Here is a 13,362-nt window from a genome sequence, read left to right as displayed (position 1 = left end):
TTTTTTCTATTACCCCTGTCCTTACCTCTGAATGGTTCAGGTACTGGTTCAGAGAGAAAGCCCTGAAATGTGCACGTTTCCAGAAAACAGATGAAAGTTAACTGCTCAAGGTAGGACAGGAGTAGATTCTTTTGGCAAGGACCAGAAGAATTTCTGGTAGAGTTTAATAAAATTCAACGTAAGTAGAAAGTTTATTTTTTTGCAAAGTAACTTCAAGCTATCTCAAATAAACAAACGTTCTTAAGTAAAAGTAATATTCTTGCTACAAGCTAAATCTCTTAGGCCTGCTTTCTTATCAACTTGTTATCTACCCCTCAGCTCTTTGTCTTGCCCTTGTGGAGATGGGCTGGCCCAGGGATCCGACAAGAAGCACTGTCTTCATGGAAATTAGTGTGTACAGAGTCTGCTGGAGAACCACAAAGCACCCCTTGTACACTGAGACACCCAATGTTCTCCCCTCCATGTACACACCACTAAGGAAGAAGAATGACCATGAGGAGAGGGGCTTCATCTTTGATATAATGGAGTTTTAATCCTGAATTAATTGAAAAATTGTGGAATTTGAATGCTTTTACGTTAAAATGTCTAGATCGATTTTTTTCCCCCTCCTCCCAGGTGATACGGACTTCAGACTGCAATTATTAGAACAATATTACATTTTTGCAGATCTGTCTTAGAGTCCCCTGTATATTCTATTTACTACTTAGTCTGGATGTGGCAGAGAAAGGACAAGATGAGCAGACTTTCTCGGCACAAATCTGACAGTATTTTCCAGGATGGACTGAACTGGAGAGGAGCCGGGGTAATAAGTAATCTGTAATACAGCAGGGAAGCCATGGAGATTGGGCCTTGGATTGTGGCAGTGGGGAACAAAGAGGAAGAGCTTGACATAAGGAAAACACCTGATAAGGCTTAGCAATGAAGAAAAGATACAAAGGGATCAAAAGGGATTAAAAAGGATCAAAAGGAGTGAGGTCACTGAGCCCTTAACAGAGGATGGGTGCTCTCTGGAGGCGTCTCACCTGAATGTGCATGGTGGCATCTCGTGGCCACAAGCGTTGGAAGTGCCAGTGCGTTTTTTTTCTTCTGAGTGTGGTTGACCTTGAATTGGAACAAAGTGTGTTGGGGGTGACAATGTCCCATTCAGTAGAAAGATGGAAACACAAGAATAGCAGCCAGATAAGAGGACTCGCAAAGGGATGTCTTTGTGAAACTTTGGCATAGAAGTGACAGTTGACCCCAAAAGTCTGAACGACGGTTCCAGAAGTGAAGGGAGAGGTGGGCAGAAGGGCAGAGACTGAATCCAAGCGATTGCCAGTCAACATGACACATCTCACGTGGCTTTATTTTTCCTTTGCTCTCTGTTTCCCTACGGATTTTTAAAAAGAAAGGTGAATTGTTTTTGATCAAAGTGAACCACCACAATTTGTAAATACGGGCTTATCAACAGAAAGAAAACATTTCTAGAATTAGCAGTTTGTTCAGTTTTGTCATCTTATGCATTTGCAAATATTATTCAGTGTTCATTAAACTTCTTTAAAGAAATCTTCGGACAAAAGTTCAGGCATTAAATTCCTTAAGTAATACAGTCTGAGGGTTATTTTCTATTTTCTGATAATAAAACTATTCTTCCAGGTTTTATCTAGTAAATACAGTGTTGCAGTTTTGATCATGGAAACTTATAAAGGTTATACTTAATGCCCTGGTTAGTTCCAACTGTCCCATGAATACAATACCTTATGTTACCAAATAATTTGTATTTATTTCAACCATTACTGAGACAAACAGGAAAGTATTCTTCTCCAGTTAACAAACCAGTTATTTAGAAAAAAGAAGAAAAAGCCTTTTCTAAACCCTAGGAGTCTGGGGTGCCTGGGTGGCTCAGTCAGTTAAGCGTCTGACTTCAGCTCGGGTCATGATCTTGCAGTTTGTGGGTTTGAGCCCCATGTTGCGCTCTGCACTGACAGTATAGAGCCTGCTTGGGATTCTCTCTCTCTCTTGCTCACCCTGTTCCTCTCCAACTCATGTTTTCTCTCTCAAAAAATAAACTTTAAAAATGAAATAAAATAAATAAACTCGGAGTCTAGTTGCTGAAAAACGACAAACTTTTTAAAATAGGAATGTATGAAAATCTTTGATTTGGCAAAAATGTTGAATTCATATTTTGAACATAATTAAGCAGTTTAAATTACACAAATGTGATATAAGTACTTTAAATAATGAGTCTCATTTGGTTTCTAGAAATATTTGCAAAGGGATTTGGGCCATTTGTCTTGATTGAACATCCGTTGTTTTAAAATATCCAAAATGAGGGGCGCCTGGGTGGCACAGTCGGTTAAGCGTCCGACTTCAGCCAGGTCACGATCTCGCGGTCCGGGAGTTCGAGCCCCGCGTCGGGCTCTGGGCTGATGGCTCAGAGCCTGGAGCCTGTTTCCAATTCTGTGTCTCCCTCTCTCTCTGCCCCTCCCCCGTTCATGCTCTGTCTCTCTCTGTCCCAAAAATAAATAAACGTTGAAAAAAAAAATTAAAAAAAAAAAATATCCAAAATGAAAATTTCTAGCTAAATATACTTCAAAGTAGGTATTATTAAAATAGGAGTGATTAGTAGGAGAAAAGAGATGTTTTCAATACCAACACAGGAATATTATGAACTGTGCTAAAATCTCTGCTTGATTTCAAAACTATTGCTGATGAACTAAATCATGGCCAAAAATAAAATAAAAGTGAAATACACAACATTAATAATTCTAATTTGTTGTTAATTTTTTCTTCCTGTTGTTAATAATTTCTTCTTATTTTTCTTAAGTTTTTGCTTCCAAAAACTTAGCTCAATCGTTACCTGTGTAATTGGTGGCTCATTCATTTACACGTTCATTCAACAAATAGTATTACAGGCCCAAAACCTGAACCAGGTACTTTCCAGTCACTGCTTCTGGGAGCCTACAGGGTCAGGGAGGATTTGTGAGCACACTTGATAAGTGAATTCAGATTTATTTTAAGTCTATTCAAATTATGAAAATGTCTATATTACTGAACAAAGTAAACTGTTGTTGTTTTTTTGAAATCTCTCTCTACACTAATTAAGTAGTCTAGAGTTTAATGTTTATTTATTTCTGAGAGAGAGATACAGAGCATCAGCAGGGAGGGGCAGAGAGAGAGGGAGACAGAATCCGAAGCAGGCTCTAGGCCCTAAGCTGTCAGCACAGAGCCCCATGTGGGACTCGAACACATGAACTGTGAAATCATGGCCTCAGCCAGAGTCGGACGCTTAACCAACTGAGCCACACAGGCACTCCAGTACTCTATAATTTAAATTAGGTACTTCTGTGTGTCCTTCACTAATTCCAACATCACAGGCTATGTTGATGGTGGATGCATCACAGCACTGCACTGACTGATGTTCTTACATCTACTAAAATTCCGAAATTATTGTGAAATATGCAGGGCATCTCATTGTTAACCAAAGAAGGAAAACTGTGTCCCCCAAAGAAGCTTGATGACCTAACAGCTATCATACCTCAAATGCTTCCTGCTGTGCTTTAATCATAGAATCTTATTATGATTGCATCTTTTTTCAGTATCTATGAAGTCCATTATTTATTGGGTTCCTTTTTTTTATCATTTCAAATGGTCAGTCTTTCCCTTCTTTCATATTATTTTATATTTTCAAACCATTTTGTACTTACAACACTCAATTATTTTTGGCAACAAGAATGCTGAAGAACGCTGGTTGATAAAAAGGTGAAAATATGTAAATAATTTTTTTCTATTTATATCATTATTTCAAAACATTAATTTTTAATAATTATTTTATTAATCAAATTGATTTATATTTTCTTTATTTTATTTTATTTTATTTTATTTTTATATAGATTTTTTTAAATGTTTATTTATTTTCAAGAGAGATAGAGACAGAGTGTGAGGGGGGGAGGGGCAGAGAGAGGGGGAGACACAGAATCCAAAACAGGTTCCAGGCTCTGAGCGGTCAGCACAGAGCCCAACACGGTGCTCGAACTCACATACCATGAGATCATGACCTGAGCTGAAGTCAGAGGCCCAAATGACCGAGCCACCCAAGCGCCCCTTGACTTGTATTTTCATTATGTTTTTTTAAATAATACTTTGAGTTTGGTGCTTTTTACTCTTTTTGCTTCTAATAGTTTAATTTATGTATTTTTATTTCATTATTTCCCAAGGCATATGTAGTGAGCTGATTACTTTTCATCTCCAAATAGTAATTTCCATTTGGCTTTCTTTTAACCTCTTTTTTTGGGAAACAAATTATTATGAAAACCTGGGGAAAAAAAGTAAAACTTGATAGATTTTTATTTTTCTGGGCTTTTCCTTTTCAATTTCTAATTTGACAAAATTTTTTTTTTCTTAGAGAGTACTCAATGGCTATTGAATATTAAAAATTACTTGCCATCTAATTTACCTTAATTTGTGAGAAAAAATAAGCGGTGATATTCGATAATGGTATGATTCAGAATAGTCACATTATATTTAATGTGCATAAAATACTTACAGTGGTATTGTTTGTCAACAAAATAGCACCATAAGGATTATTCTTGGTATGCAGGCACACCATTCACACACACATGCACACACATGGACTCACATATATGCTCTACCCCTCTGCTCAAACTCCCCACCTGTCTTCTTCCATTATTTTACCAAAGCCTGGTGAAAGACTATATAATAATTTAATATTGGCATAAATAAGCTTTATTTAGGAAGCAAACTCTACCATAATATTGGGATCCAATGTTATCTAGTAAAGGCTTTTGGATTTGACTTCTTCTTACTTAGTGCCATTAGTGCAAATGGCAATGTGTTGTAGTAAATGACAGGAGGATCACCATGGCATGAGCGTGTAAGCAAAGAAGCATACATGAATAATACACATGACAATTAAAGAGAGGCTGCAAAAATAAATAAGACATTAAATTCCAATCTAGCAGCGGCACTTGAAATAATATACTTGGCATCTTATGACAAAACCATCCCATTAAAAATTTTTTAACAGTTGGTTAAGACCTGTAAATACTCCATTTAAATGGCATGGGCAGTGTAGCATCAGGCGCACTTAGCATTTGGCAGGACTGTGAATGACCTACAGGTTTGACTAGAGATTATGAGATCTTCAGGTGAGCACAAAGATGTGTCTATAGTTTCCCTCCTTTTGGGGGCAGACCTTCTCATGCCAGGGGTGTAAGTGTGAGGGTTCCAGTCCAAAGAACTTTCTGGCATATTTTAGAAGAGTAAATATGGGAGGGAGGTTTTCATATTTCCTGTGTATTCAAAAACTCATACATGTTTTATTAACAGGAGTCTATATTAAGGCCAACTGCAATACCTCTGAGTGTTAATTCTCTGGAGGGTAAGTTCCTCCTTTTATTAGAATTTTCCAATCTTCAATCATTTGGGATGAAGTAAATCTGAGCCTAAGTCCATAGGCAAAATTTGTTCTATTCTCTCTCTGTTCCTGAAAATCGACAGAGCAAGCAAGCACATTTCCAGAAGCACATAAGGTTGGAAATTGATTTCAATTTGCTAGACTTACTTATTTCCAAACTTAACTCTTCATGTTCTGTTGTCAGATTTGTCCTAGTTTGTATAGGTCTTGGGTTAAACTCTGGACTAAAGAAACAAGAAATGGAAACGCAAAAGACCTCTTACCTAGGAGAATTAACTAGAATATGAACTGAAGATCAGTTGGAATCTCAAAATTCACTTCTAGGGGGAAAATGTTAATATTTACAGAGAGATTACTACATGTAAGCACTGAACTGAGCATATTACATGGCTTATCCTCTTTAATCTTTTCAACCATCTCATGAGTTTGGTAAACTCATTACCCCACATTCTACATGAGGTACTTGAAACTTGGATATATTGAGTGACTGACTACAACCAGTAAGGGGTAGAGCCTTATTTGAATAGGCAAGCTCTTCTTTCAGGGTTCTCAACCACCGATATCCTTAACCACTAATGTTCATAACCATTGATAGGCTGTTTTCAAATATACCTATTCTTTGGGAATATTAATACTTGGGCTTCTTGAGTAAAAGTTGTAAGAAAAGAGCCTAATTTGTTATCATTTGGCATATACATTTAGTTATTATATTATGAACTGTTTTGCAGAAACAGAACAGAACTTATTGAGTAGTGAGGGACAATTAAAATGGCTTCTTCATGAACAGAAGTGCACAAAAGAGATCTAGGCATTATGCCCAAGGACCTACTGCATGAAGGGGTGAAACTGCCTTTGTTATGTCCAAAACTCAAGTTCCAGATTAAAGAGGAAGGGCTCCAGCTTGCCCTTGGCCTCATGCAGGGAAAATGCCAATCTTTTTCTGCAAACTGAACATTTTTGCCATTCATATTATTCTTTTTTTTTAGTTTATTTATTTATTTAGGTAATCTTTACACCCAACATGGGTCTCGAACTCACAATCAAGAGTTACATGCTCTTCTGACTGAGCCAGCCAGTCACCCCACCACTCACATTATTCTTTTTTTTCTTTTTTGAGAGAGAAAGAGAGAGAGAGAGAGAGAGAGCCAGCATGCAAGCTGGGGGGGGGGGGGGGGGGCGCGCAGAGGGAGAAGGAGAGAGAGAATCTCAAGCAGGCTCCACAGCCAGCACAGAACCCAACGTGAGGCTCCATCTCACTACTCTGAGATCATGATCTGATCTGAAATCAAGAGTTGAATGCTTGACTGAAACACTCAGGTGCCCCCACTCATATTATTCTTAATCATTGTTTATTTAGGTAAGCCCTAACTAAAGAAAAGAGAGATGAAATGAGATTTAAAGAAGTAAAGATGTACTTCTCTAACCTATAAAAATTAGCATTTCCCAAATAAGGATGTATTCAGCATCACTTAACTATTTAAAGATATGCTGCTTCTTTTCTATCATTAAGACTAAATGTGTCAAAATTCTAAGAGAATGCTTTTACCATCCTTGTTGTCCTTTAGTTTTTCCTTTCTTTCCCACAAGATACCCTCCTTAACCTCAATGAAAGCACAAACACATTAATCACCTATAAACCTCATGCTCCGTTTCTACAGCATCCCCAAAGTACCCCCAATTTCTACTCTTACCTCCTTCTTTAAAACTGTCCACCCACCCCCTCTTCCTTTTCCTTAAGCCTCCCCTTTCTCAGGAAGACTGATATGTTATATTCAGCAGAAAATACATCAGAATAAAAATAATTCATTCTAAGATATGAATGACTACAAATCTTAATAGGTATGTATAAAGGATACTGTCAGATCTAAGCTTGAAACCTGTCTTTCCTCCCATTTACTCACTAGAGAGCTTCTCTGAACCTCAGTTTCTTTATCTCTATAAAATGAGCAGAATAATACCTGATAGGCTTGTTGTGACAATTAAAGATGACAATATTTATGCAAAGTAGTGACTGGACATACTGGATTACTAATAAATGTTATTTTCCCTCTTACTTAAGTCTATGATAATATTTAAACATGTTAAATTAATTTTTTTTACATACCCGAATCGCAAATTGGCAGTGTTGTAAAGTGTGGAAGTCCTCAGGAGATCACTCAAATCAGAGGCCTTACAGCTGTATTCAGTAGAATGGGTTTTTGCAAAACACATATTATAAATAGAAACATACAGAGATAATCATGCACTAAATCCACTCAAGATGTGCTTCATTAAAACAGAAAAGGGCACCTGGGTGGCTTAAGTCAGTTAAGCTTCCAACATCGACCCAGGTCATGATCCCGCGCTTCGAGGGTTCGAGCCCCGCGTTGGGCTCTGTGCTGACAGCTCAGAGCCTGGAGCCTGCTTCGGATTCTGTGTCTCCCTCTCTCTCTCTGGCCCTCCCCTGCTTGCACTCTGTCTCTCTGTCTCCCAAAAATAAATAAACATTTAAAAAATTGTTTTTAATTTAAAAATATAATAAAATAGAAAAGAGCTTTAGATGTAGTTAGCAATTCATTCAAAAAAACATTCACTGGGGGGCGCCTGGGTGGTGCAGTCGGTTAAGCGTCCGACTTCAGCCAGGTCACGATCTCGAGGTCCGTGAGTTCGGGCCCCGAGTCAGGCTCTGGGCTGATGGCTCAGAGCCTGGAGCCTGTTTCCGATTCTGTGTCTCCCTCTCTCTCTGCCCCTCCCCCATTCATGCTCTGTCTCTCTCTGTCCCCAAAATAAATAAACGTTGAAAAAAAAAAAACTTTAAAAAAAAAAAACAATAAAAAACAAAAAACATTCACTGGGGGCGCCTGGGTGGCTCGGTTGGTTAAGCATCCGACTTTGGCTCAGGTCATGATCTCACAGTCCATGAGTTAGAGCCCCGCGTCGGGCTCTGTGCTGACAGCTCAGAGCCGGGAGCCTGTTTCAGATTCTGTGTCTCCCTCTCTCTCTGCCCCTCCCCTGTTCATGATCTGTCTCTCTCTGTCTCAAAAATAAATAAACGTTAAAAAAATTTTTTAATAAAAAAAAAAAGCATTCACTGGACACCCGGCTTGGGCACTGTGCTGCACTCTGGGTACAGATAAAGAAGACCCCAAGTCATAGAGAGAAAACACCCAATCCTGTTGGACAGAGACTAATAAGCTCAGTCTTTAAATCACGTCAGATTATTAACTTTGTCGTATTTTTCTTTTTAAATTCTATCTGCCCCTTTAAGATTTGGGGAAGACAAGAGAGCACAGAATTTCTGCCAAATCAAAGTTTCCAGAAAACTATGTGAAAATAGTGGTTGTAAAAGGATTTGTTCTTTTTTACGTAAGGAAATTTCACTCAAAAATTAATAACAGTTAAGGAATCAAGTATGTATATTCTTTGTTTTTTACCATATAAGAAAGATCCTCTTTGGTGTTTGGGTGTGTGCACATTCATGTAGTCTCTAAGCCGACCGTACTGAGAAATATTTTATCATGATTTTCCCATAGCAATATATGGCATATTTCCAACTTACCTCCACTTATTCATAGCCTGAAAATGCTACATATAAAGGATTTTAAATCTTCCTTTTGAGCAGGATGTTTTATGAACAGTTCAGTTCAATTTTAAATATAATTTTCAAGGGTAGAAATTAAGAAAAGTCCCATTTACTCTGCCATTGGCACCTGCCTTTTCACTGTGCTCTCTATGCATAACCTTTACATGAAACAAAATTCTTTATTCAAATGTGGCAATGTCTCTTTAAAAGTCTCCACCAAAAGGCCAGCAAACCAGCTTAGCAACTTTCTTGGGTGGATTCTCAGATGAATAATTAGCCCTGAGCAATGAAACTGTCCAGCAACTATCCTCTTGAAATCTGTGATCTGCCCGAGACTGCATGCAGGGAACGTGATAGAGAAGTTTGTTCATAGTGCTTCTGAATATTGTCCAGGAAAAAAAAAAAAATTCTTCCTTTACATTAGTGCACCAGACTTAGGCACCGTGGCGGTATGCACAGCAACTGTGTGCATGCACAGGTGACCGTGTGTGGGGCCAGGGAGCCTCTGTTTATAGCCGCTAGGCTGCTACCGTCTTGCTCCCTGTCAGTCGGGAAAGCCTCCTTTCTGGTTTCTCAAACCCCACCTTCAAAAGCTGAAATTACATGACTCATTTATTTTGATACCATCAAAGTTTTGCTGACAACATGAGATTTTTGTCTGCCCTGTGTTAACAAGTAAAGTCCTCAGGCCATCAGACAGATAAATGCAAGCCCAGGTTAAAGCCGAAAAATGAACACTTAACTCGTTCCAATCCCCCTCTTACCTCTTCTTCAGATCACTAGAGGATCAGTGAATTGTGTGACGAAAAATGTTGTGCTGTCAAGACCTAGATGTCACATCCAATAATTACATCCGAAGATCCATAGACTCTCTAACTATATGTCCACAGTGACTGAAACAATATCTTAAATCATAGTCTCATGAGTAGACAAATTTGGTAAGGGATATTTATATACTGGACAATATACATGACTTTTTAGCAAAAATGTGTTGTGCCACATTGCTGGGTCATTGATGAATATTCCAAGATTCAAAGGTTTTACTCACATTGGAGGAGTAATCATTGGGGGAAGTAGTTTCAGTAGATAAATTCCTTTAGTCAAGGTCAGTGCTACTGTACTTTCTGTATTCATCACAACACCTGTTGAGGTGCCTGACACATCGGCAATTGATACACACTAGCTGGATGAATGTACTTGAGCAGGTGACCATTTGACAGTAACTAACACTCAAAGAAGAGGAAGTCCAAGGAGACCTGGGTTCTTATCCTGATTCAGTCAATGGTGGTTTGGAACAATTTTAAATCACATAAATGTGCCGAGTCTTAATATTTTAATGTACAAAGAGTAGGGTGGATAAAGGTACTCTCAGAAGTTGTTTTTATACATCCAACAATCTTTATTTGGTGCAAAGAGAGAATGTTTTTGCTCTCATGGAGCATACACAATGGATAAAAGGGTGGGACTAAACAAGTAAATAACCAATAATAACTGCTATGCAGACAGTATCACAGGGGAAAGGAGTAAAGAGTTAACTCTTCTAAAATGTCTTTAGCTTTCATTGTTGTTTTTAATTTCTTTTTCTTCCAAATGAAAAATCAACAGCCCTTCTTGAAAAGATACCTTGAATATCAGAAGCAAGTGTGGAGCGTTTTACAAATACAGGTTTTAAGTGTTCCACAGGAGATTATAGCAGATGTTAGGAATATACAACCAGACACACAGACACACACACACACCCATATAATTTACATTTTAGTTGTCTCTAAGTGTAAGACTCTGTAAGCAATTCATGTTGAAAACTACTCAGAATTTTCCTGATAGTCTTAGTAATGTCCTTAGCCAGTAAGCCAGTGAACTGACTTGACTTCTAAAATATCTGAGGCCCAAATTATTAAAACTCATTGATGTGGATAACTGACATCCAAAAGAACCTAGCAAATTGGAAGCTACACTTGGTCTGTGATGTCAGAGGGGCATGAATACAACTCACTGGGCACTGTGGCTACCCAGGTAAGGCTTCCTTATTTAAACTTGGCACACAAAGCATGGTCATGCATAGCAGATGGGATCATTTGTTATCTTTAAGACTGATTGCCTGCCCAAGTAAGGCAGCACAAGGGAAATCCCACAAATGCAGCCAGCTTTCAGGGCTAGGAACGGTGCCACAATCACCCAACCACAGGGCAGAAATAGTTGAGATCACACTGTCCCCTGAATGGTGAGCTGCAGCATGTCCCTTGGGCATACCCTCCCCCACAAAGAGATTGGCTATGAAAAGCAGGTGTTCCCAGGGTATAGGAAAGCCTTCGGATAATGCTTCCAAAAAAGTATGCTGAATGTATTTTCAATTCAAATGTATTTTCCTACTATCAGTGCTCTCAATTTGCCATTTATCAGAAAAGCCCCTTTTCCTCTCTTCCTTCCATTTGTTTTTTGTTGGCCTTTGAGGAATATGGCAAGGAAAGATTACTCTGGAAAACAAAGAAACAAAACAAAAAATCAAGCCCATTGAACAGAAATGAAATCCGAAAATGTGGGTTTGAGACTGCCGTCTATCCGTCTTGAATCTGGCTAAGTCTCTGTGACACACGGATGCCATCCAACTCACAGAAGTTTTTGTGAGAGTAAAACAGAACACAACTTGGATATGAAAATGTTCCATAAGAGTCAAAGAACCGCACACTCCGAAGACTTGAACACCTACTGGAATTTTCTTGCATATTGCACTTGGGACACTTACCAGTGTCTGCTCTGAACATAGAGCCGGCTTAAAAATAGCTTATTGGAAGTCAGCAGTTCGGCTTTCATGATATGAACTTTAGAAAAGAAATGGAAACAGAGGTAATCGGACTAACCTTCCTGAGAAAGCTATTCCAGCAAAGCAAGGCAGTGATACCCTGAGCCTCATGATCTTCGCTAGCTTTTGGCTAGTCTTATCACTGAGTCTCAAATAGCACCGGAGTTTGCCAAACAATGACACTCTTCACTGCCAACATCTTGAACACTCCCTTCCTTAATCCATTCTGCCTAATGAAGCACAGCATTTCCTGCAGCCCTCTGTGTCGTTAAAAGAATATTGAAACTGCAAACACAAAAAAGAAATGTTTAGTGGGGTGCCTGGCTAGCTCAGTCAGTAGAGCATGCAACTCTTGATCTCGGGGTTGTGAGTGCAAGCCCCACGTTGGGTGTTGAGATCACTTAAAAATAAAATCTTAGGGGCGCATGGGTGGCTTAGTCGGTTGAGTGTCTGACTTTGGCTCAGGTCATGATCTCGCGGTTCGTGGGTTCGAGCTCCACGTCGGGCTTTTTGCTGACAGCTCAGAGCCTAGAGCCTGCTTTGGATTTGGTGTCTCCCTTTCTCTCTGCCCCTTCCCCACTCACGCTCAGTCTCTGCTTCCCCCCTCCCACTTGAGTTTTCTCTCTCTGTCTTTCTCTCTCTCTCTCTCTCAGAAATAAATAATAAACATTAAAAAATAAAATATTAAAAAAGAGGGACAAATGTTTAGAGTGAAAGGAGCTAATTGGTAAAGGATTGAATGAAGACCAAAACAGGAACTCACCTAAAGCAACTTTTTAAAAAGAAATCTATGTTGGGGGTTAAAAAACACAAAACCAAAAACAAACAAAACCTGGCTTTAGTCTTTATTTTTTTTAATGTTTGCTCATTTTTTGAGAGAGAGAGAGAGACATAGACAGAGTATGAGTGGGAGAAGGGCAAAGAGAGAGGGAGACACGATCTGAGCTGTCAGTACAGAGCCCAAAGAAGGGCAAAGAGAGAGGGAGACACGATCTGAGCTGTCAGTACAGAGCCCAAAGCGGAGCTGGGCCCCATGAACCCTGAGATCATGACCTGAGCTGAAGTAGGAGGCTTAACCGACTGAGCAACCCAGGCATCCCAAGTCTTTAACTTTATTGATCAAAGTTCCTACAAAGTTGCCAGAAAGCACCTAAGAAACAGACATTATTTTATTTTACACTGAAGAGAAACTATATACACTATGATAGAAATTTTGAAAAATACAGAGAAACAAAAACAAAGTCAAATAATTTGTAACTGAATAATATTCAGATATAAAGCCCAGCTTACATTTTGTCCTTTTGATCTAGAAAATATTTTGATGGCTATAAATTAACTATCCTTCCCTTAGCTGTCTGCAAAATACATATTTGCATAGGGTAAGACAGACTTTTTTTAAATTATTAAAAGTAAACATTAATAAGCCTAGGACATAACCATTATGGCCTCACATTTTTAAATCAAACACCAATTTTCCTCAGCAAACTAACATCTCTGCTTTTATATGACTTAATCTGAAACAGCAATGCATTATTAAAACAAAAACAAAGCAACCACAACAAAAAACTTCTTAAAATAGTGGGA

At 38.7% G+C, this 13,362-nt stretch overlaps 1 protein-coding gene and 1 long non-coding RNA gene across 3 annotated transcripts in view; one reads left to right on the top strand and one right to left on the bottom strand.

The window, feature by feature from the left end:
* Positions 1-10,061, top strand: part of LOC121033043 (uncharacterized) — a 48,459-nt gene extending 38,398 nt beyond the window's left edge. The window contains exon 3 of the long non-coding RNA XR_005791662.1: positions 9,754-10,061. This is a non-coding gene — a long non-coding RNA (uncharacterized LOC121033043). The remainder of the gene's footprint in view (positions 1-9,753) is intronic.
* DSC1 (desmocollin 1) overlaps positions 1-13,362 on the bottom strand; it is a 351,582-nt gene that overhangs the window by 100,859 nt on the left and 237,361 nt on the right. The gene's annotated exons all lie outside the window — the stretch shown is intronic.

Source organism: Herpailurus yagouaroundi, unplaced genomic scaffold (assembly GCF_014898765.1).
Source record: "Herpailurus yagouaroundi ecotype Mexico unplaced genomic scaffold, PumYag 142, whole genome shotgun sequence".
NCBI lineage: Eukaryota > Metazoa > Chordata > Mammalia > Carnivora > Felidae > Herpailurus > Herpailurus yagouaroundi.
The sequence above is the reverse complement of the archived record's forward strand: the minus strand, read 5'-3'. Positions and strand labels throughout refer to the sequence as shown.